We start from the raw sequence: 17134 nt of genomic DNA on the forward strand, positions 1-17134 counted from the left end.
GCCTGTTTGTCTGATGTAGTGTTTGTTACAGTCCTTGCACGGTATTTTGTAAATGGCATTTGTTTTGCTGGTTGTTTGTAAAGGGTCCTTTAGGTTCATTAGCCGCTGTTTAAATTAGTTGGTAGGTTTGTGGCTAGCATGATACAAAGAGGTCTGAGTAGTTTGGAAGTCATTTCAGAGATGTCTTTGAGGGAAGGTAATGTGGCTAGGATTTCTGGGCACATTGTGTCTGCTTATTTGGGTTTGTTGTTGAGAAATCGGCAGACTGATTTTTTGGGTACCTGTCCCTCCTGAATATGTTGTATAGGTATTTTTCTTCTGCCGCTCATAGTTCCTGGGTGCTGCAATGTGTTGTGGCTCATTGAAGTAATGTCCTGATGCAGCTGTGTTTGTGGGTATTGGGATGCTTGCTTCTGTAGTTAAGTATTTGGTCTGGGTGTGTTGTTTTCCTATTGTCACTGGTTTGCAGTTCTCCATAAACTGTTTCTTCTACTGTGGCATCTAGGAATTGGAGTCCGTTGTCGTTCTCCTCTTTTGTGAATTTTACAAAATGTCATTTACAAAGTACCCTGAAAGGACTATAAAAAACATTACATTGGACAAACAGGCAGAAAACTAGCCACCAGGATACATGAACATCAACTAGCCACCAGAAACATGACCCGCTATTACTAATATCCTTACATACAGATGAAGAAGGACACCACTTTGACTGGGACACCACATCCATTGTAGGATAAGCTAAACAGAGATATGCAAGGGAATTCCTAGAGATGTGGCATTCTAACCGGAATTCCATCAATAAACAGTTCAATTTGGACCCCATCTATCATCCACTGAGAAAAAGAACCAAAAATGATATCACCCCCCCCCCCGAAGAAAACAAGACATCGAAATAGAAAGAGGGACCTAATACCAGTGCAGCTTCACCGGAGGCTCACTGATGATGTTACCTAGTATGGTGACGAACCGTCTGAAAACAAATCTTCCAACTCAGCAGGCAAACTTATAACCATAATATCTGTGAGGATGACCTAGACATTATCAGTTAGTTAGGTCTGGCAGAATTGTTTGAAACCACGTTGAGCTCAGGAATGGGTGATGCATATTAGTTAATTTGGTGACACTAGAGTGAACATTGGCTATTATTGGAATATTATTTCTAGTTATTTGGAATATGGCTCTTGTGGTAATGTGATGGTTACTCTTTACAGTTTGATGGTTTGAGTTCAAATCCCGCCTATCCCAACATGTATTGTTACATGTTTGAACAATTGCTTTAAAAAACATGTAAACCATTGTGTTGGTTGTCCGTACGTTCGTAACTGTGACCGGTGCTGGACTATGTTTCAACAAGAGCAATATTAACATTGGATGCTTAGCCTTACTTCTCCGAGATCTAAAACTGTTGTCCTCCCAAGACCATATGACATCAACATTAGAGGTCATGTTGAAAACACTTTTCAGAATCAATCCTTTCAGACACCTTCCATCTTTATACAATTGGTGTGTGGAGGAGATTATAGTTAACTTTGAGTGATAATTTGCAGACAGATTGTTCATTCCAGTTTTAAGTGGAGTTGAAACCCTTTACTTTGTGACTCCTGCCATTATGAAAGACCTGAGAATAGCCTGACGTTTGGGACCTGGGTTCACATTCAGCTCAGACTCAGGGATGAAACTTGCCTGTGTTTGCTAGATTTAACACTGGTGCAAATCTAGATTGCAGTTCCAAAACAAGTCTTGAGTAGACTTATTCATTGTAAAGCGCATGAGAATTTGTTCACAATTATTCCATGATACTACTATTGTCGTTCGTGATTATGTGATGAAGATTGTGTAACATTGGTGATTTTTACTAAATCTTGGTTGAAAGGTCAAACAGATGCTCTTGTTTTCTCAATAATTCTCATATGGTTGATTGACAGAAATCAAATATGTTTTGTTTATTTTGGCAATAAAATTAGCATGAATAACTTGACATTCCAGATGGTAAAGTGATACGCATTTTCCATAAAATAGCACCTGACAACATTGTGCTTAATCTTACGCCTTTCAGAAATTTAAAAAATCATAAACCAATTAAAAGCAACTTCGACCAATTTTATTTTTGTGTGAGGAATATTACCAGAAGGTAATAAATTTCAACAAACCAGCCCTTGCTATTGATTCTGCAGTAAACTCCAGTTTGTGGAATTCCATTCAGAGCCAAGAATCTGAGTGCTGAGTAAAACTGAAGGCATTCAGACAGCCAGAGGGAGGGGATAATAATAAGAATGATCAGACTGCAAGATCAAGTTTTGAAAAGACCAGAGCTTTTCGGCTGTATTGAAACTGCTCTTTTGAATTCATTGGGTAGTTTAATTTTATCAAATGCAAATGAAAATGAATTCTCTTTAAAACTTGCAGAAAATTACGGTTTTAATACATTTTCATCTTGTCTGTGTCAGTTGACCAGGGATAATACCTTGTCCCTTTTCACAGGTCAAAATGGCAGTTTATTTTGACAAGCAAAATTGAACCTTGCCATTCTTCACTGACATGCAGACCAGGTGTTGGAGGGATTCTCTTCCTCACTGGTTGCTAGTGAAATAGGGTTCAGATTTCTCTTCTATTGATATAGACACCAATTCCTCTGTGCCAGAAAGGGTGTATCAAGCCAAACTTCTGTTGCAGAACCTGTGGAACTTCACAGCTCTCTCACTTCTGAACAGAATTTGATAGAAGAATTGTCATTTGGTAAGCAACCCTTCATTGATTTCTGACTTGCAAAATCTCTGGGGAAAAGAAATGATCAGATCTTTTTTCTGGACATGAATCATTATGCTGAACAGATTTTTTGGAAACTTGAGGAAGTTCATCACAAAATACCATCCAAACTTCTTTACATGGAATATGTAGGCAGAGAAAGCTGTGGGAACGATTGAAAAATGTCCAATTTTCAGAAATTCACAAAGTGCCAACTGCAAATGAACATAATTTCAACAGGTGGCCTGGTTTTGTGCATGGTTAGTACAATGCATGAATAGCTTAGACATCTCAAGGCAGCCTCACCTCTACTTAAAGGGGGACTGCTGCAAATCCCGCTCAAAGACTTGGCTGGAAGGTAAAACACAGGACTTGAAGGAACGGGCAAGACAGAAAGATCCCAGGTTTTCTGATATGGCCATTGGTGATAGAGATGGAAAGAAGGACAGATGACCTAAGTAGGAACAGTATTAGGGGACAGTGCAGTGGAATCATGACAGTGTAAGAGATGCATTGAGCAACAACTGGTATCCATAATACTCAGCTGTTAAATTCAGTTGTGAGTCAAAGAATGCTTTGTTGGAAATAGGCTCACTATATCATACTGCTCAAAGTATTTACATGAAGGTAATTCTCACTGAATTTTATGACTTTTAGGGCACTTTTGTCTCATTCAGTTGTCATTGTGCTTTTTCTGATCTTTTGAATGCTAAATCCAGATTGCCAATGATAATGCAAAACTGACATCAAAAGTTATATTTTTGTTCCAAAGAAGACTCATATTCAAAGTATTAACTGTTGCTCTCTGCTCAAATATTGCCAGTGAAATAACTCCACAGAGGTCCATCATCAAGGCACATTTAATTTATTTATGGAGAGTCCTTGACATTGATCCAACTTCCTCAGAGCCAGCTCTCAGAGTGAACAGAACCCCTGAAACTCCTGTTTGTATCTGTTAGCCAGGACCAGATTAACAGTCTTAATCAGGGAACTCAGATTCCATGAGGTCAACCTGCCTGACCTCATTACAATCGCCACAGCCAGGCCTGCTGAGTTTCTTCAGCACTACTGTTTTTATTTCGAGTCTCCAGCATTTGCAGTACTTTTCATTTATAAGTTTATATTCCTGGAGGTTTGCAGTAATGAGCTAGAGATGTGAGTTTCAGAAATTTAAATTCAATTAATGAATTAACCTGGAATAAAATTAAACTATCATCGCATAAAACTCCATCTGATTCTGAACTTTCTTCAGGAAAAAAAATCTGCTCACCTAATCCAGTTTGGCCAGGAGGACAGCACTATGATTAACTTTCAACTGTTCTGTGAAACAGATGAGCAAGCCACTGAGTTAAAAATTACTAGGATGTGCAATAAACAGTGACCTTGCCAGTGGTGCCACATTTCAACAATGGACTTCCTCTGAATGGTGTGACTCTAATTTTAATGTGAAGTCTTCTTCTCCAAAACTCTCCCACCAACAAAGAAAATTACAATACAGAAACAGGCCCTTTGGCCCTCCAAGCTTGCGCCGGTTCAGATCCTCTATCTAAACCTGTCACCTATTTTCTAAGGGTCTGTATCTCTCTGCTCCCTGCCCGTTCATGTATCTGTCTAGGTACATCTTAACTGACACTATCATACCCGTCTCTACCACCTCTGCTGGCAACGCATTCTGACACCCACCACACTCTGCATAAAGAACTTTCCATGCATATCTCTCCAAAACTGTTCCCCGCTTACTTTGAACTCGTGACCCCAGTAACTGAGTCCTCCACTCTGGGAAAAAGCTTCTTATTATCCACCCTGTCTATACCTGTCATGATTTTGTCGACCTAAATCAGGTACCCCCCCAACCTTCATCTTTCGAATGAGGTCGGAGCAGAGGATGGAGCAGCTCAGTGGGAAGGAAGATGGACAGGGAGGACAGTTCAAGAGGGTGATGTCAAGTTGCAGGGTTGGACGTGGGATAAGGTGGGAGGAGAGGAGAAGAGTGAACTTGTGAAATCGACATTGATCCCATGTGGTTGGAGTGTCTGAAGGCAGAAGATGAGGCATTCTTCCTCCGGGTGTCGTGTGGCTAGAATTTGCCGGTGGAGGAGGCCAAGGACTTGCATGTCCTTGGTGGAGTGGGAGGGGGAGTTGAAGTGTTCAGCTCAGGGCAGTGGGGTTGTTTTGTGCGTGTATCCCAGAGATGTTCTCTGAAACAGTCCGCAGGTTGCTGTCCTGTCTCCCTGGAGACCACATCGAGAGCAATTGACACAATCGATGACGTGTGTGGAAGTGCAGGAAAATCTCTGTTGGATGTGGAAAGATCCTTTGGGTCCTTGGTTGGAGGTGAGAGGGGAGGTGTGGGTGCAGATTTTACACCTCTTGCAGTGGCAAGGGAAGGTGCCGGGGTTGGTGGGAGGCATGTACCGAACAAAAGAGTCATGGAGGGAATAGTCTCCATGGAACGCAGATAGAGGTGGGGAGGGAAATATATCTCTGGTGGTGGGTTCTGTTTGCAGGTGGCAGATATGTCAGAAGATGATGTGTTATGAATTCGGAGGTTGGTAGGGTGGAAGGTGAGAACCAGAGGGGTTCTGTCCTTGTTGCATATGGAGGGATTCAGTTCAAATGCGGAGGTGCAGGACTAAACATGTACTAAACAACCCCACTGACCTGTGGCCGAACACTTCAACTCCACTTCTGTCAAGGACATGCAAGTTCTGGGCCTATTCCACCGTCAAATTCTAGCCACCTGACGTCTGGAGAAGCAACGCCTCATCTTTGGTCTTGGGACTCTCCAACCACATGTCGATTTCACCAGTTTAGTCATCTCCCCTCCCCAATCTGATCCCAGATCCAACCTTTTAACTTGGCACCGCCCTCTTGAACTGTCCTACCTATCTTGCTTCCCACCTATCCAGTCCACCCTCCTTTTTGACCTATCACCTTCAACCCCACCTTCATCTATCTATTGCATTCCCAGCTATCTCCCCCACCCCCTTCCCATTTATCTCTCAGCCCTCCTGGGCCTCCCCACATTTGTGATGAAGAGCCTGTGCTCAAAAAGTCCACTCTCCTGCTCCTTCGATGCTGCCTGAGAGGATTTGCTTTTCCAGCACCACATTTTTTGACTCTGATCTCCAACATCTGCACACTTTCTCCTAGGTGATTATTACATTTATTTCGCCCTTTTAATAATAAACAATATCCCAAGCTACTCCACACAAGTGAACTTCAAATTAGATAGGGTGTCAGATCACAAAAGGTGACATCAGAATGGTGACCAAAAACTTTGTCAGAAAGGTAGATTTTAAGGTGCATCCTTAAAGAGGAGTGACAGGTTAAGACAAGTGAAATGAAGTAAGAGAATTCCAGGGATGAGGTAGCCACAGACATGGCAGCTAGTCATACAATGACGAAAAGGGATGCTGAAGAGAACAGGAGGAGTGCATATTTGGGTCATTGACTTCTGTTATTTCAAGAAATATCAAGAATATCAAGAAATATATTTTTAACTTCTTTGGTTTTACAGAAGATAAGTAATCAAACGCAGTATGAAGTGGAGAAAATGGCTAGGAAGAAAAAACGTTGAAATTAAAATTCTTAGCCCGGGGATCCAAGATGGCGGCGACGCAACAGGTCTGAGTCTGCAGAGCTCTGGCCAAGACTCACCTCATCTGCTAAATAACTTAAAATAGTTTTTGCCCAGCAGAGGCGAGCCTGAGTTTGTTAAACTCCAAGGGAAGATTGATGCGTCCATCGAGGACACCCGGTCCAGGTGGGAGTTGATCTCAGTCATGCTGCAGAAGCATGACCGAGAAATTGAGAAACTTGGGCAGCGTGTCAGAGGGGCGGAGCAACGGGCCATGGCTCGGAGACTGCTGCTGAGTCATCCGTGGGTCAGGTCCGGGCTCTGGACCAGCAAGTCTGGACCCTGGAGGAACATAACGACGACCTTGAACGGGAGGAGGAAGGCCAACTTGTGGATTTCCAGGAGCAATGGCTCCCACAGCTGCTGAAAGTGGAGTCAGAGCTGGGGCGGATGTGGGTTGAGTGGGCCCACCGAGTTGCTGTACACAGGCCTGGGTCAGACCAGTGCCCCCGCTCGGTCCTAGTCCGACTTCAAAACTACAGGGAAAAAAAAATGCTGCTGGAGGCCTCCAGAGTCTTGGGGAAGGATACCCATGCCATGATGTATAAGGGCTCCAAGATAATGTTATTTCAGAACTCTTCTCCGGTTGTGGTCCGCAAGAGGAGGGCATTTGAAGAGACAAAGAAGCATCTGAGAGACTTAAATATTCAATATTCCATGCAATATCTGGCAACGCTGTGCTTCAGTTATAGAGGACCTATATAACTTTGGGTCACCGGGATGGTGGGGGTTGGTTCCTTATTCTTTCTTTGGTATCTTGTCTATAGCTTGCGCAGTTTCTTTAATTATTGGGGGATGTCTTTGACTGGGATTTTTCTTATTTAGCTGCTTAATATTTGGTTGGATTGTAATTTTGTAATCTTAACATAGAACATAGAACATAGAACATTACAGCTCATTACAGGCCCTTCAGCCCTCAATGTTGCGCTGACCAGTCATACCAATCTGAAGCCCATCTAACCTACACTATTGCATGTACATTCATATGTTTGTCCAATGCACTTAAAGTTGGCGAATCTACGAGCATTGCAGGCAAAACATTCCATACCCTTACTACTCTCTGAGTAAAGAAACTACCTCTGACATCTGTCCTATATCTATCACCCCTCAATTTAAAGCTATGCCCCCTTGTGCTCGCCGTCCCCATACTTGGAAAAAGGCTCTCCCTGTCCACCCCATCTAACCCTCTGATTATCCTGTATGTCTCTATTAAGTCACCTCTCAACCTTCTTCTCTCCAACAAAAACAGCTCCAGTCCCTCAGCCTTTCCTCGTAAGACCTCCCCTCCATACCAGGCAACAGCCTCGTAAATCCCCTCTGCACCCTTTCCAAAGCTTCCACATTCTTCTTATAATGTGATGACCAGAATTGTACACAATACTCCAAGTGCGGCTGCACCAGAGTTTTGTACAGCTGTAGCATAACCTCATGGTGCCCGAACTCGATCCCTCTATGAATAAAAGCTAAAACACTGTCTGCCTTCTTCACAACCCTGTCAACCTGGGTGGCAACTTTCTGTGTACATGGACACCGAGATCTCTCTGCTCATCTCCACTGCCAAGAATCTTATCATTAGCCCAGTACTTTGCATTCCGGTTGCTCCGACCAAAGTGAATCACCTCACACTTGTCCGCATTAAATAGACATTAGACAATAGGTGCAGAAAGTAGGTCATTCTGCCCTTCGAGCCTGCACCACCATTCAATATGATCATGGCTGATCATCCTTAATCAGTATCCTGTTCCTGCCTTATCTCCATAACCCTTGATTCCACTATCCTTGAGAGCTCTATCCAACTCTTTCTTAAATGAATCCAGAAACTGGGCCTCCACTGCCCTCTGGGGCAGAGCATTCCACACAGCCACCACTCTCTGGGTGAAGAAGTTTCTCCTCATCTCTGTCCTAAATGGTCTACCCTGTATTTTTAAGCTGTGTCCTCTGGTTTGGCACTCACCCATCAGCAGAAACACTTTTCCTGCCTCCAGAGTGTCCAATCCTTTCATAATCTTATATGTCTCAATCAGATCCCTCTGAGTCTTCTAAACTCAAGGGTATACAAGCTCAGTTGCTCCAGTCTTTCAGTGTAAGGTAATCCCGCCATTCCAGGAAATGACCTCATGAACCTACGCTGCACTCCCTCAATAGCCAGAATGTCTTTCCTCAAACTTGGAGACTCCATTTGCTACCTCTCAGCCCAGCTCTGCTGCTTATCTATGTCTCTCTGTAACCTACAACATCCTTCGTTACTATCCACAACTCCACCAACCTTAGAGTCATCTGCAAATTTATTAACCCACCCTTCTACACCCTCATCCAGGACATTTATAAAAATGACGAACAGTAGTGGACCCAACACCGACCCTTGCGGTACACCACTAGTAACTGGATTCCAGGATAAACATTTCCCATCAACCACCACCCTCTGTCTTCTTTCAGCAAGCCAATTACTGATCCAAACTGCTATATCTCCCACAATCCCATTCCTCCGCATTTTGTACAATAGCCTACTGTGGAGAACCTTATCAAACACTTTGCTGAAATCCATTTACCCCACATCAATCGGTTTACTCTCATCTACCTGTTTGGTCACCTTCTCAAAGAACTCAATAAGGTTTGTGAGGCACGACCTTTCGTTTACAAAACCGTGCTGACTTTCCATAATCAAATTATTCTTTTCTAGATGAACATAAATCCTATCTCTTATAACCTTTTCCAACACTTTACCAACAACTGAAGTAAGGCTCATTGGTCTATAATTACCAGGGTTGTATCTCCTCCCCTTCTTGAACAGGGGAACCACATTTGCTATCCTCCAGTCTTCTGGCACTATTCCTGTAGACAATGACAATTTAAATATCAATGTCAAAGGCTCAGCAATCTCCTCCCTGGCTTCCAAGAGGATCCTAGGATAAATCCCATCCCGCCCAGGGGACTTATCTATTTTCACACTCTACAGGATTTCTAATACCTCTTCCTTGTGAACCTCAATCCCACCTAGTTTAGTAGCCTATATCTCAGTATTCTCCCGACAACATTGTCGTTTTCTAGAGTGAATACTGTTGAAAAATATTCATTTAGTGCTTACCCTATCTCTTCTGACTCCATACACAACTTCCCACTACTATCCTTGATTGGCCCTAATCTTACTCTTGTCATTCTTTTATTCCTGAAATACCTATGGAAAGCCTTAGGGTTTACCCTGATCCTATCCGCCAAAAACTTCTCATGTCTCCTCCTGGCTCTTCTGAGCTCTCTCTTTAGCTCTTTCCTAGCTACCTTGTAATCCTCAAACGCCCTAACTGAGCCTTCACATCTCATCCTAACATAAGCCTTCTTTTTCCTCTTGACCAGAGATTCCACTTCCTTCGTAAACCATGGCTCCCGCTCTCTACAGCTTCCTCCCAGCCTGACAGGTACATACTTATCTAGGACACTCAGGAGCTTTTCCTTGAATAAGCTCCACATTTCTAATGTGCCCATCTCCTGCAATTTCCTTCCCCATCCTATGCTTCCTAATCGCATTGTAATTGCCTTTCCCCCAGCTGTAACTCTTGCCCAGTGGTATACACATATCCCTTTCTATCACTAAAGTAAACAGAACAGATTTGTGATTGCTATCACCAAAGTGCTCACCTACTTCCAAGTCTAACACCTAGCCAGGCTCGTTACACAGTACCAAATCTAATGTGGCCTCGCTCCTCGTTGGCCTGTCTATATACTGTGTCAGGAAGCCCTCCTGCACACACTGGATAAAAACTGACCCATCTATAGTACTTGTACTATAGTGTTCCCAGTCAATATTTGGAAAGTTGAAGTCCCCCACGACAACTACCCTGTCTCTCTCACTCCTATCAAGAATCATCTTTGCTATCCTTTCCTCTACATCTTTGGAACTATTTGGAGGCCTATAGAAAACTCCCAACAGGGTGATCTCTCCTTTCCTGTTTCTAACCTCAGCCCTTACTACCTCAGTTGACGAGACCCCTAACATCCTTTCTGCAACTGCAAGTCTGTCCTTGACCAACAATGCCACACCTCCCCCTCTTTTACCATCTTCTCTGTTCTTACTGAAACATCTAAATCCTGGAACCTGCAACAACCATTCCTGTCCCTGCTCTATCATGTCTCCAAAATGGCCACAACATCGAAGTCCCAGGTACCAACCCATGTTGCAAGTTCATCCACCTTATTCCGAATGCTCCTGGTGTTGAAGTAGACACACTTCAAACCAACATCTTGCTTGCCAGTGCCATCTTGCATCCCTGAAACTTGATACCGAGGAGCTCTGCGGGCATATCTTTGAGATCTAGGCAGCTGGCGGATCTGAATAGGGAGTTGGAACTGGTAGACGTGTGGAGGTGTCTCCATCCTGAAGGTAGAGACTTTACTTTCTATTCTAACTCACACAAGTGCTATACCAGAATCGACATGTTTTTGTCCCCCCGACCCTTTTGAATTTGATGTTGTCTTGTAAAATAGGAAAGAAAGCTATTTCTGACCATGCTGCACTATATATGGAGGTTAAGACAAGTGATGATGGGATAGGTCCCCGACATTGGCACATGGACCCTATTTTATTAAAGGATAGCAAATTCATAAACTATTTTTCACAAGAATTTAAAACATTCTGGGATATCAACTCAGACACGGCCAGTAACCCCTCGATGATTCGGGAGACTGCAAAGGCATACGTGAGAGGCTTGGTCATCTCATATTCTGTGACCCGGAAAAGACAAAAAGGAGAGCAACAGTGTCTGCTTGAAGCTTGGCTAAAGGCAGCTGAGACAGCGTATGTTGATAGGCCCTCCATTACTAAACTACAGCAGATCACAGCCCTTAGGGCAACCTTGAATACCACACTTACTCAAACAGCAAAGAGGGAGATGTTATTCATGAAGCAGAGACTATTTGAATACAGTGACAAGCCTGGCAGGTATCTAGCGTACCTTGCCATAAAGAACAAGGCTCCCCAAGCCATTATGTCTTTTAGAGAGAGTGCTGGTACCCTGACTTGTAATCGTAAAAAGATCAATGCAGTCTTGAGGAGGTACTATTTTGAATTGCATAAGTCGCAGGACTGTGAGGATAGAACGAGGAAGATGGAGTCTTTCTTTTAAAATCTGGCCCTCCCAGGCCAAACCTCAGAGCAGGTGTCGTTCTTGAATGCCCCCCTGACAATCCAGGAAGTACAGGAAACGATGAGACAGCTTCAGAGTGGCAAAGTGCCTGGACCAGTCAGATTCCAGGCTGACTTCTATAAAGAATTTACAGGAGAACTGGCCAGGCCACTTATAAATATGTGTAACTATTCACATAGTCAGGGCTGCCACCCACCTTCGTTGAGAGAAGCAAATATTTCTCTCATTCTTAAGAAGGGAAAGGCCCCAGAAGACTGCTCTTCATATAGACCCATATCCTTGTTAAATGTGGATTTTAAAATTCTCTCAAAAATGTTAGCATTAAGAGTGGGGAGGGTTTTACCATTCATTATAAAAGAGGACCAGAGAGGGTCGCAGATCAATTAATAACATTGGAAGAGTCTTAAATATGGTACGAGCCTACCAGCAGGGAGCGATACTGGGTTTAGTTGTCTCCCTAGATGCAGAGAAGGCATTTGATCGGGTAGAATGGCCATATCTTTTTTATATGCTGGAACGATTCGGTGATGGAGTGGTCTTTACTTAGTGGGTTTCAGTGTTATATAATGGTCCCAAAGCAGCGGTGATCACCAACGGCTTAAGTTTGGATAGCTTTAGCGTCGGTAGAGGCTGTTGTCAGGGATGTCCTCTCTCACCATTATTGTTTACGCTAGTGATTGAACCGCTGGCAGAAGCGATACGAACTGACTCTAACATAACGGCTCCAAAGGTTGGATTGGGCAAGCACAAAATTACTATCTTTGCGGATGATATTATCCTTTTCTTAAGTGATCCTTTGACATCTATGCCCAGCTAAATTCAAATGGTCAATTTATTTGGTATGTTCTCAGGTTACAAAATCAATTTTGTGAAATCGGAAGCCATGCCATAGGCAGGCCTTGCTAGTATATCCAATTTCCAGATAGATCCTGTTTTCCCTTTTGGTGGTCACTAGAAGGTTTTCTGTATTTCAGTATTTTCATTACTCTGGCATTTGGTCAGCTATATAAAGCCAATTATACACACTTATTAGAGAAAATAAGACAGGACCTTCAACGCTGAGAAGATCTCCTAATATCTTGGCTAGGTAGAGTAGCCTTAGTTAAGATGAATATTTTATCTCGTCTTTTATACCCTATGAAAATACTCCTCTTGATGCTGCCAAGACCGGCGCTGCGTAAGCTTTATGGTTGGCTCGGCTTCTTTATTTGGAGTCATAAATGGCCCCTTATCAAATTAGAAAAGCTGCAGCTTCCACAAGTAAGGGGGGGGCTGGACTTTCCGGATTTCAGGAGGTACTAATTGAGGTCCCTACTATCTTATGTAGCTGATTGGGTCTCTTGTGACCCACAATCAATCTGGTTAGATATTGAGGCCTCCCAAGCAAATGTATCTCCTGTTTGGGAGATCTGTTCGATGGGGAAGTCATGATGTCTTTGAGCAGCTGTTCCAGAAGTTTGAGCTGCCCGGCAAGGACCTCTTTCAGTATTTTCAAGTAAAAGGCTTAAAACAAAAGAAGACTACACTGATAATCAATCCTTACAACTCGGATAGGGAAAGGAGAGTGCTTCAGCTAATGGGTCCGTCCTCGGTCAGTACTCTCTACCACTTACTATGCAGTAAGGTATCGAAGGACATGGAACAGTGATATAAAACCTGGAGTCAAGAATTAGGGTTGGAAATCTCCTTAGAAATGTGGGATGATATCTGGGAAAATGCCAGGAAGATCTCGATCTGTAACAGAACTCAGGCTACTCAATTGAAGATACTTCAATTGGCTCACATGGCACCAACGACTTGCAAAGTTCAAGGCGGGAGCATCTCGAATGTGTCCTAAATGCAGAATCAAAATTGGTGCTCTCAGGTATTGTCCGTGGACATGCCATAAGATCCACAGGTATTTGGACAGAGTAGCGAATGCCTTGATAAAGATTTTAGGTACAGAAATTGGATTGGACCAAGTGTCCCTACTCTTGGGCTCCCCAGATTTCCCCTCTTTGGATCTATACGGGAGGAAATTATTTACTATCCTTTCCTTTTGTGTGAGGAAAAATATTTTCGTGAATTGAGTGTCCAAAGGTCCCCCAGGACTTTCAAACTGGCATAGGATAGTCATGGAATATATCCCCCTTGACTTCCTTATGAATATGGTGCACCAAAAAATGGAATTATTTCATAGAACATGGCAGCCCTTTTAGAACTATACTGACACAGATATTTCGGCCATATTGTCCAGGGCCTTTGCTTAGCCATGGTAATGGTTCTGGCTGGTTCGGGGCCCCCAGGAGGAGGAATCCCATATTAATATGGGTTATGTTATGACTTGATATAAATCTATTTTGAGTATGTATTTAGTTATTTATTTACCTATTTGTTTATTGTTAGTAATGTATGGTATCCTAGTTTATGTTTTGATTGTTTGTAGAATAGGTTAGTAGTTAGTTTTTAAAAATCTTATATTGGTGTTGCTATTATATTGTAAAGTGGAATACACTAGTTTGTGTTAATTTTGTAAAAAAAATCTTTAAAATCTTCTTTTTCGATATAAATATCTTAGCCCATGTCTCCCGAGTATAAATTTGATTGGATGAGTACTTATATCTTTAAAAGTTGTTGCAGTCTCATCCGCCCTAATATCAGATATGAAATTAGGAAAGAAGAAACCATTCATCAAGTTAAGGTGTATAGTAGAGAATGCAAGAGGAATCAAGGATTCTTCAGTTCTTTTAATTGTTCTGTGCCAGTCAGCATTTGATATATGAACTTCCCCAACTCCAAAAGAAAATTCATTTTCTTTAGAAGCTTGGATTTTCGTGGATTCTGGAACTGGGTGACTTGTGTCAGTCACCATTCAGGTTAAGTTTTGTTGCTGTTCCTTGAACTTTCATAGTTTTTCATTCTTTCCACTAGAGGTATCACACCTGTAGAAAGGAGATCCATCAGCTTTATCTGATGATCCACAGATGCAATAGCCGTATTTAACAATGCATTGTACACAGTAACATGTTATTTGCATGGGAATTGTTATCCGCCACAGCAGCTGCCACCCTCATTGAAACAAAATGACATTGAGTGTCCAGCCGTTGGGTAAGTTTGCTTTCTTGCATTTCATGTACACACTATCTTGGAAGGATAATTGTCTTTTTTTTCACTCCTCTCATATCTTTCCTTCACTGAAATTTTACAGATTTACTCTTTTCAGCAAACTTCCCTCAAAATTCTGCAGCTCCTAAAATGGCTGGCAAGTGTTATGCTCAACAGGCTAAAAATAGCTGCACTGGAAATGGAAAACGTCACATTGCTGTCTTAAATCAGAAACACATGGGCTGGCAAACCCGATTACAATAAACATCACGCTGATAATAGTGGGTGGTGAAATATGATCTTGGAGATCTTTGCCTGGAATCATATTAATTTAAGCAACTCCTTGCCATGCAATGTCTGATTTAGATGCCAGCATCAGAATCATGGAATGAATTGGAGAAGATGGTGGAGAAAATTATTATGAGGACAGTTGGAGTTATCAGGCCCCTTATTTTCACTCCATTAGTGACTAAAAGGGGTATGACGATGCTGTCCCTTTAAAAAGGTATGGTTGTCCTTGTTTTTTTTTCAAGAGGGGTTGGAAAGGCAGTGGTGCTGAAATGGCTAACACGTGCTCAAGAACCAGATGAGCCCTTTAGGGTTTTAAAAACAGTTGTAACATGAAAGGGGAGTGGCCACTTCTCCCAGTTCAGGTTTTTTCTTGTTTGGTTTAGTCTTGACAGGCAGTCAGAGGCTCCTGGTAGCAGAGAAGCAACAATAGTGAAAAGAGGTGCCATGCTTCAACAGAGACTGTTCCTGAACTTTCTCTCTGAAATCTCTCCTGCCTGTAAGAACCCATGTTTGAGTTTACCGTTTGCCAATGCATATTGCGGGAATTGAAACGGCTTCGAGAAGTTGTGATTTCGAGTCAGTTTTTGAATCGTGAAGTTATTCTGAATTTTGTTTTCTTTTGTTCATGTTTCAACCATAGTGTGTAAATAAATTCTATTTTGTTTGATGCCCAGTAGTTTGACCAGCTGCATCACTCCTGGAATATTCACTTTACATTGTCTTTTAAAAAATAAAAGTTATGGTTTGGGCTATATCCTTAAATTACTTTGTGGGAGTCTGGCCTGGTCTATAACAGGGGTCAAAAGCCATTGCCTAGGATATGTCTAACCATTCTGCCATGAAACTCTTGAACCAATGTGATGAATTTCTCAGGGTGCCCGAATTTCTCCATTCCCTTCCAAAGATTGTCATGAATGTCTATATCAAAGGTCTTGGTCACTTTAACAAATGTAGTCTGAAGGTGGAGGTTCTATTCTTGGCATTCTTCCAAGAGCTGCTTAACCATGAACACCATATTTGTGATTCTGTGCCCGTTTTCAGAAATTACACTGATTCTTGAATGGCACATTTTGGTCAAGATATTGCACAAACTCGTTCTGAGGGATTCTGGGAAATATTTTGCTGGCAAGAGAGAGGAGTGAGATTTCTGTTTATTTTCACAAGTTTGGTGAGTTCCTTTCTACTTCTACAGTTGGACAACTCACCAATGCTTTGTCTGAGGTAGCCTGGACTGGGCATTAACTGCTGACATCGCCAACGATACACATATCCTCCAAATAAATAAAGGAAGCGTGTTCTATGTTGCATCCAACAACTTTGGCCTTCTGATCAGTACAAAATAAACTGAAGTAACGTCTACAGCCTCCCTCAGGGATGGCTACCTTGAGCTCCAGGTTTCAATTAGTGACCAGAATGTCTTGGCAGTGGATATTCTCACATTTGTCAATGGCACATTCTCTCAAACTGTCTGTGTTCATGATGAGACACATTTGTGAATTGCCCAGCAAGTATTACCTTTGATAGACTTTAAATGTCTTTTTGGGAATAAAGGGTACAAATCCACTGACTAAATGAAAGTCTCGAGAGCAATTGTCCTCCACTCTCTGCTCTCCAGATCCAAGACTTGAACTGTGAACAAGGATCATGCCAAGAAATTCAACCAATTTCATTTCAGTGGATTTCAGGAGCTCCTGAAGATCAGGCAGCAGCAGAACATATCAGATGTTGAGGGGCTCACCCTGCTGTCATGCTCGCATCCTCACCATACTGAGACAGTCATAACTGAGTTGGAGTTGTCATGTAAGCAGAATGTTTGACCCTTGCTCACTAAAGTAAATGCTCTCTGGAGAGCTTGAGCCAGGCACACTCTCATGGCGGATGAAGGGATTGCTAGAAAGTTACTAATGTTGGATTTTGGAGTTGTAATGTTGACCTGACTACAGTGAAACGGGTGCCTGGGATTGTTATTCCTGGCACAACCAAATCAAATAAGTGCAGTTTCCTTCAGAAGGAAATTCAGATCTCCACATTGAATTTCGTCTGCACCTATCTGCCTATTTTACCAATTTCACCAACACATTCCACCCCGATTAAGTTCACCTGGACCATTTTGGACACCTCCCTCCTCTTACTGGATCTCTCCATCTCCATCAATGGTGACTGCCTCAACACGGACATCATTTACAAACCCACCGACTCTCATCGCTACCTGGACTACGCTTTGTCTCCTGTA

This window comes from Chiloscyllium punctatum, chromosome 35 (assembly GCF_047496795.1).
Source record: "Chiloscyllium punctatum isolate Juve2018m chromosome 35, sChiPun1.3, whole genome shotgun sequence".
NCBI lineage: Eukaryota > Metazoa > Chordata > Chondrichthyes > Orectolobiformes > Hemiscylliidae > Chiloscyllium > Chiloscyllium punctatum.